The 8837-nt window shown below is 34.9% G+C and overlaps 1 pseudogene across 1 annotated transcript; it reads right to left on the minus strand.

The window, feature by feature from the left end:
• Positions 1-7447: 7447 nt before the first annotated feature.
• On the minus strand, positions 7448-7981 carry LOC308616723 (PEST proteolytic signal-containing nuclear protein-like; annotated as a pseudogene). The gene is made up of 2 exons: positions 7756-7981; positions 7448-7656 (listed from the first exon to the last, which is right to left on the minus strand). The product of its transcript is annotated as a PEST proteolytic signal-containing nuclear protein-like (transcript).
• Positions 7982-8837: the final 856 nt, after the last annotated feature.

Genomic DNA, 8837 nt, shown 5'->3' on the forward strand with positions numbered 1-8837 from the left:
ATGAAAGAGTGTTGAAGTATCCAAATATAATAGTGGACTTATCTATTTTTTCTTTCAGTTCTAACAGTTTCTGCCTCATGCATTTTGATGTTCTGTTGTTAGTTGTATACATGTTAAGGACAGTTACGTCTTCTTGGAGAACAGACCCTTTTATCACTATGTAGCATCTTCTTCATTTTCGATAATTTTCCTGTTGTAAAGTCTGATTGTCTGAAATTAATATAGCTATTCCTTCTTTCTTTTGAGTACTGTTAACATAGTATACTTTTCTCCATTCAGTACTTTTTATCTACCATATCTATATATTTAAGTTAGGTTTCTTGTAGACAACACATAGTTTGGTCTTATTTTTTGTTTTGCTCTAACAATTTCTATCTTTTAACTGATGTTTAGATCATTCACATTTTAAGTGATTATTGGTATAATTGAATTAATATCTACTTTGTAACTTTTTTTATTCATGGCACATTTTTTTTCCTTTCTGTTTCTGCCTTCTCTGCTTTCAATTGAACCTTTTATATGATTCCCATTTTTTCTGTGATCACAGCAATTATACTTCTTTGGAATTTTGTTTAATGTTTGCCATAAAGTTGGCAATATACATTTATAACTAATCTCAGTTCACATTAAATAATACTGTATTACTTTACTTGCAGTGTACATACCTTATAACAGAGTATTTCCTATTCCTCTCTCCTTTCTCTTATATCATTGATATTATTTATTTCACTTATCCATAGGCTACAATCATCCAATATATTGTTACTGTTATTACTTTAAACGGTTATCTTTTATATCAATTACAAAATATAAAAGATGATACTTTACTTTTATTTATTCCTTCTCTGATGTTCTCCCTTTCTTTATAGAGATCTAATTTTCTGACATATCATTTTACTTCTTTCTGAAGAAATTTTAACATTTCTTGCAGGGCAGGTTTCCTGACAGCGAATCCTCTCTGTTGTTCATCTGAGAAAATTTTTATTTCCCTGCCTTTTCTCCAATTTTCAGAGTGTTCTTGTGTATGGGTTATGTAAAATTGCTCAGGAGTTTTTTTTCAATGATTTATTTTTATTTCTAGAATCCCAAGAGAATTTACTTTAATTTCCCTTTTCCTCATTTCTTTCTCTTCTTTTTTTTTCTTTCTTGTTCTTTTTTCTTCATCTTTTTTATAGTGTCTTGTTCTTTCTTTATATTTGTCTGTTCATTTTTATTCCTTAAAACATTTTAAATTTATTATTTCTTGGTATTTTTCTGCAGATTATTTCCTCTTGTTTTTGTGATTGTTAACCTCATGATTATTGTGATGAGACTAACTACTGTGAGCACACTGATAGTTGGGGCTGGTCCCGCCCCAGCTGGCTGCATGGCCCTGCCTTGTGAGATTGCTGCAGGTGCACTGGTGGTCAGGGCAAGCTCTTGGTGCAACTGGTTATGATGCCTGGCAGTGTGCAAGTGTTATGAGCCAGCTGGTGGGTAGGGCAGTCTCCCCAAATGACTGACTATGTGGCCCAGCAGAGTGCTTCTGCTGCTGGCTTACTAGTGGGCAGGATAAGCCCCTGGTGCTAATAGGACAGAGGAAGGATTCCAAGATGGTGCTGTCCAGTGCCAGTGTTATGGTGGTAGAACAAGATCCTAAAAATGGCTACCACCAGGGTCTCTGTCCCTATGGGGAGTTCCAGCTGACACTTGCCTCTCTGGGAATCTATCTCTGAGATCAGCAAGTGACCCAGGAGCCTTTCAAACTACTGCCTCTGTGCTAGGACTCAGAGTATGTGAGATTTGGGGCACACTGTTTAAAAGAAGAGTCCCTATTTCTTATAGCTCTCTGGCTATCTCCAAAGGTCGGGCCCAGTGGTTTACAAAGCCAGACATTCTGGTCCTTCCTGGTGCAGGACACCCAGGCTTGGGGGCTTGGTATGGAGTGTGGATGTCTCACTCTTTGGGGAGAACCTCTGTGGTTGTGTGATTCCTCTCTTTAGTGGGTCACAAACCTGGTGGTGTGAGTCATGACTAGAACATATCACCACCCCTCCTATCATCTGACTGTGGCTGCTTCTTTATATCTTTAGTTGTAGAAAATCTTTTATGTCTTCAGGTTGTTCCCATAGATAGTTGCTTTGCAAGTAGTTGTAATTTTGTTCTGCCCATGGGAGGAGGTGAGCTCAGGGTCTTCCTACTCCACCATCTTGATCCTGCCCACTCCTGTTTTTAATTCATTTAAGTGAAGGATTATCTCTTTCTGGGGAGCTGCTCTATTCAGAGTCCCCAGTAAGGGATAAGTATTATAATTTAATTGGTTCTTTGATATGCTAATTAATGACTATTCTTATATACTTTTAAATCAAAGACTATTCAATATGTTGTTAGCAGAGCTCCAGATAATGACTGAGTTCAAAAGTTACAAATGTATACTTCTTTTAAAATAATCCATACATTGTTCTTTTTTTTATTAATTCAGTTTAAACATTCCCATTAATCTGAATTAGTGAAATTTTGCCATGCACTATTGCTCTACTTACTCAGAGGTATGGTTTTGGGTAACATATTAACCAGGAAAGAAGAAGTGTAATACTTATACAAATAGCTACCTACTACTTCTTTATATCATACACTGAGTTTAGCACTTTAAATGTACTAACTATATAGCTTAATCCTCTTATGAACCCTATGACTCCACTTCTAACATATCCTCACTTTATAAAGACTCAGGTTAAGTGACGTGCCTAATGTCACTACCTTATAAAGGGCAGAGCTAGTATTCAAATGTAGCTCTGACTCCTGAGTGGAGATATTAAACACTGCATTCTGCTGATGTGAGACTTGAATGTGAAGAATAAGGAAAGATTTATAAGTGGATATCACTCCTTCCAGGCTCAGTAAACATGAGTATAAGAAAAATATCTGGCATTTAATCAGTGTCTAGTAAATATGGGTAGGAGGGAGGAATTGAAAATGGGTGGCATGAAGGAAGTCTTAGAAGTAATGAATATGTTCATTATCCTGAACCTGATGATGGCTTCACATGTTGAACTAATCAAATTGTACACTTTAAATACGTGCAGTTTGCTGTATGTAATTTCTACTTCCATAAATCTGTTTTCTTAAAACTGTTTTTTTCAAAGACGTGAACATCCCCATTTTAAGATTCTTCATAATGAAATAATCTGAAGAATACTTAGTCCTGACAATGTTGAACTTTACCTGAGCCTCGTGCTCCCAGAAAACAGTGATAGTTATTAAATCCTCTCATCCTTTTGTCTTCCAAAATGCCTCCACCTTTTGTGTTCTGTGAAGCAGCCAACCTCAGAGGGCCACCCCGTCTTGCATGTTCCAAGAAAATATCATCCCCTTCATTCCTCATGACTCCCATAATCCTCATGGATGAATCCCTTATTTACCTGCCTCTATAAAACCTTCCTTTCCTTTTCTTTGAGGTGTTCCTCATTAATGAGCATTCTCCACATTGCAATAGCCTGAATAACATGATCTTAATTGTCTAGTGCATTTTGTCTTTCTCAGTGTCCAGATAAGTTCATAGTGAGTTAAATACACCATATGTAATTCTGATATAATACTGTGACTGGGTGGAGGCAGATACTGACTTTGCTTCAGGAAAGAGTAGTATCAGGGCTCTGGTCAATTGTTAGTTGTTTACATGTCCCTCTGAACACCTTCTCTCTGTATTTTCAGACATTGATAGAAATAATTTTTTAATTTATAGAGGTCAATGTCCTCTCGTCATTTTTCTTTTTATCATTCATCTTTTCTCACAGCGCCTGTGCACTGTGTTGAGAGGAGAAATGAGAACAGGACTAGAAAATCCAGTCTGCCTAATGTTCTCTCTTTTATGTGGGTGAGTTTGAGGAAAAAGCTAAATGACTGAGCATTAGTTGTGCTAGTTTTGTTGCACTCATGTCTGTAAGTCATTTAGTCCAACTACCAAAGAGACAGACTCAGACATGTTATTTTGTAGGAGGAGAACTAAAGTAACAAGTTTGAGATGGGAGTAATAACTGCTTGCTTGTAGCTTGGTCTATTAAGCTGAACTGAAATCCTCTTGTACAAGAGACATCATTTCAGGTCAGAGTGGTCTCCAATGTCCTTTTAGGAGAAAAATACAATGTACCTCTTTTTTCAAAAAGTTATCTCTGGTCCTTCCTCTATGGCAAGAGTAAATTCCCTAGGACAGCCCATGTATAGTCTGTCATTAATTTGGTTTGAAGCTTCTACTCACAAATAGGCTTAAAGACATTTTATTTACTGCCCTGAGACAAGAATATTAGTGTTATAAAATGTTACCTCTAATAAAACCACATCATTTTCTCTTAATAATTAATAGCTTTGGGCACCAAAGACAACCAGCAGTAATTATTGCAACTCTCTTAGCTGTAAGCAGCAATTTCAATTTTGTGCTGTGGTTGACCCTGATTTAGAATTGACATATAACTATGAACAAACCATACTCAGCAGGTTGAATCCAAAATCAGAGACTTCTTCCTAGGACAACTTCTTCTAATGAAGTACAGACTAATGTAAGAAATTATAGACGATTTACAGTCCCAGCTGTAAACAATGAGAAGTGAAAGGTGAGAATCACTGAAGTCCATCACTCCAAATCAATAATCTTTTTAATGTGCTCTTGGAATAAACAATCAAATCAGAAATAACTAAATGTATATATTAAAATAAGATGATTTGGCATGAGCACAAATACCATGAATACAGAATAGAAATGCTGAATATTTACAAACTATATAAGTTGTTTTTTAAAATAATGAGCAATTGCATAAATAATTACAAAACTACTGCAGAGCTATATGACATACTGGGTGCTGAGAATTTAAAAATTAAATTTAAAACCATACTAAATCACTTTGCTTTCACATACTTTCTAATTCCAAGGCACTATAGAATCTACTGTAGAAAAAGAAAAACCTAATAATTTGGTCTGCTTTGAATATCACAAAGTATGACATCTACCAGTGATACATAAATAAATATTTATTTATTATTTTATTTTTATTATTTTATTTATTATTTTATTATTTAATTTTTAATAAATTAAAAAGAAATAGAAGAAAAATGTATTTTCATCTTGATATAAAACAAATAGCAAGAGAGTAATTTAAAAAAAATAGCAATTACAGGGCTTCCCTGGTGGTGCAGTGGTTGAGAGTCTGCCTGCCGATGCAGGGGACACAGGTTCGTGCCCCAGTCTGGGAAGATCCCACATGCCGCGGAGCGGCTAGGCTCATGAGCCATTGTCGCTGAGCCTGCACGTCTGGAGCCTGTGCTCCACAACAGGACAGGCCACAACAGTGAGAGGCCCGCGTACCGAAAAAGAAAAAAAATATATATATAGCAATTACAATGTCAAAAAAAAAAAAAAAGCAAATATAGGGTGGCTCTATTTTTGGTTCTAAAGTAACAGAACCTTAAATATGTCCCATATACTTGGACTTCCACAAAAACAAGCCCTGATTTTGGCTTTGCTGATGTCTAGACAGATTTGTTATGACCTTTGTGAATGTGATTCTCATGTGGCTGTCACTGTTTTCTATTATAAACAGATTAATTGGTGACTTTAGCAACTTTTGAAATTTTTTCTTTAAATTATAATATATTCAACTGGGCCTGTCAGTCTGTCTGAAGGCTGACTCACATTCTTTACAAGGAAACATTTAAGCATATTTTTAATGTTTGTTTTATTTTATTTTATTTAGAATTTGACAAATTTATTGGTATTTTAGTAAAGACATTCATCTCAGTCGTTTCTCCCATCTTGACCTTAAGTTAATATTTCATTTGACTCAAGAAAAGAAAATGTAGAAGAGGGAAGTTTTTTCAACATAAACCCTAGAATAAACAAAAATGGAAAGTTTGCCTATGTTAAAGCAAATTAAATTCATGTATCTTGATATAATTAACTCATGTAAGTAAGAACTAATAGTTCTATATATATTTCCATTGTTTTACTTGGGGCTTACTCCAAACTCAAATGCAAGTGAACAAAGTATTAGGAATATATACAGGCTGCTTCTCTGTAATTATTACCTATTAAAAGAGTTCAGCGAGTAGGTACCACCAATCAGTCTGAAGCTGCCCCCAAACCTAACATTGTAGGAGTTTTCAAGGAAGTCTTTATACTATATGTTTCTTTTATGTGTGACTATGCTTTTAAAGACGTGTTTAACTGTCACGTTAAAAAAGAATTCATATACAAGACAAAAATACAAAATAAACACAATCCTATAACACACAGATTAACAAACTATATGTGGTCAAAGATTCCATAAAATATGTTTAAAGATGCATTTTCTTTCCTTTTATTTTCGGTATCTAAACTGTGCTTTTGAGAGGCCACTGGTTAATATGTATACAGTTAAAATAAACCATATTACTGTGGTAAACAAGAATTCCTGTAATAACTTCAAATCAAATTGTATTTCACAAGTTAGTAACATAAATACTTTTATAAAGTTACAGAAAGTGCATCTTTCTTATTTTTCATCCTCATACAGTGTTGCCTTTGTGTGTGTGTGTGTGTTTATACCCTTTAAAAAATAAGAACGGCCAAATATTTAACTATTATGTCCATTTAAATTTTTGGTGGTGGTTTGTTATTTTAAAAAAAAACAGCTTCCTTATGATTTGCCTCAAGATCTGGTGGAAATGCTGACAGGAACTAGCTAATAACAAAAATCAAGAGAAGCACATTCAAAATATTGATTTACTTTGGTAGCAAATGGTTGTTCTTTGAAGAGTAATGAAGGTAGCCAAGACCCTCTCAAGTGAAGTGGGCTATTTTAAATACTCAACAGTTTACATAAAATTTTAAAATGTTGTTTTTAAAGAGCTAAGCATCTGTATCCACTGATAGCAATGCAATAACTAGCTTATGATGATTTGAAACAAAAAATGCCCATTAGGGGAAAAAAAAAGCTGTATTTTAATTTTATCTAATTTACTTTCTCAGTTAATAGTCCAGTAACATTTTTCTCCCAATACAATACTCCCTTCTCTATAAGGCTGCTCCTGGGAGCCAGACAGTTTAGGTTAATAAGGGAGTTAATAACGCTAGAGAGTAATTGCCTACAATTTAAATAGACAAATTTTTGCTTCCTTCTTAATGTGTTAATAGTTGCATGTAGTAAAATATGCAATTCTCAGAAAGGTACCATTCATTTCTGATTTTTTAATTATCTATAAGCTTTGGAAAGTAATCACATGAAACTAGAAAATTAGTAAATGTCTCGAAATCTGTATATAAAACATAAATTACATCTAATTTCAAGTTCTCATTTATTAGTGTACCACTCAATCTTTTAAAAAAGATGAGAAAAATGGTAACTTCAAAAATAGTCTTATACCATTCTTTAAAAAAGAGGAAGCTGTTTCTTTGAACTTTACACCCACCCCACACCCCAGTTTCAAAACACATCCTTTAATTGTCTTGGTCATGAACATTTCCAAGATGAGATTTTATATTTCACTTCCATAGCTTCTGGTTATCAGAAAACCCATGTTTTCCTTTATTGAAGGAATTTGGTCCTGCTGATGTTGGTGTATCCCTTCCAGTAGTCTTCATCCTCATCTTTGCTTCTGGAGGCATTTACTCTGGTTCACTATCCTCATCTTCCTTAAAAGCTGCTACTGTTGAAAGGGTTTTTGGAACAAGAGTTGGAACGGTTTCTTAAGGCTTACTTGAGACAAGTTTGATGGATATGGTTGAGGCTTCCTTTGTTGTCTGACTACCTATGGCAAATCCAAACTTGGAGATCTTTGGAAGCTTTGTTGGGAGGTCTGCAGCTTCTTCAGCTGATCGCTTCTCAGCGCTGCGACTGGAATTTTCCCCTCCATTACTGGAAGAAACAGTCTTAGTTTTCATGGGTTTTTCTGCTCCTCCTTCAGGTCCTCCGGTGGCTCCAGTCTGCTGCAGCTTCTCAGGCTTCTCCTCTCCAGCCTTCCCGTCCACCATTTCCCCCCTGCGGCTTCCAATTTTTTAATGTTTTAATAGAAGTTTTACGAAGCTAAATGTTTCTGTCTCTAAGATGATCTTTGATACTTCAATGAGCAAAAGCATCTTCCTCTTTCATCTTGGTCATTCTCCTTCTCCAACCATTCCTCATGTCTTATATAGAGAATAATGCTGTGGCTATGAGACCAAGCTATCAAACCAGACTACCTGATTTTGAATCTTACCTCCAAAACAATAATGGGTACTGACCCAAACTATTAATAATAATGATAACTAACATTTATTTAAAACTTACTGTTTTATTTAATTCTTACAACTCTATGAGATTAGTACTCTCATTACTCCCACCTATACGTGGAAATGGAATTCCCATCTGCAAATGAGGCCCAAAATAGCTAAGTAGATGGCCTGAAATCACTCAACTAACAAGTAGCCAACTAAGGATTTGACTCAGATTTATTGGATTTCAAATCTATTCCCTTAGCCAGCCTTTTTGTATGAATAAAAGAGAAGTGGATCTTATAAATCTGCCTGAATGACAAGACAATGTATACGTTGTCCCAAGTGCATGCAGAGAGCAGTAGTTGTGTACAATCAAAAAAAATTTTTTTTGAGAAATAGAGCTTTCTACATTTCCTTTTTTAATACAAATCAACTCTGAAAGTAGGGTGTTAAATATTGAATTTAGGCCTTTGGTAACAAGGATAGAATATACCCTTGAATAAAAACACATTTTCCTTAATTGTGACTTTCTGAAATTCTCCTGAGTATTTTATAAAACATCTAAATATCAGGACAGCTGTTAATTAATTTCCTAGAGGTAAATTATTGACTGCAAAACGTTGCTCTGTAGAAC

Source organism: Mesoplodon bidens (genome assembly GCF_964165515.1).
Source record: "Mesoplodon bidens genome assembly, chromosome: 1".
Taxonomy (NCBI): domain Eukaryota; kingdom Metazoa; phylum Chordata; class Mammalia; order Artiodactyla; family Ziphiidae; genus Mesoplodon; species Mesoplodon bidens.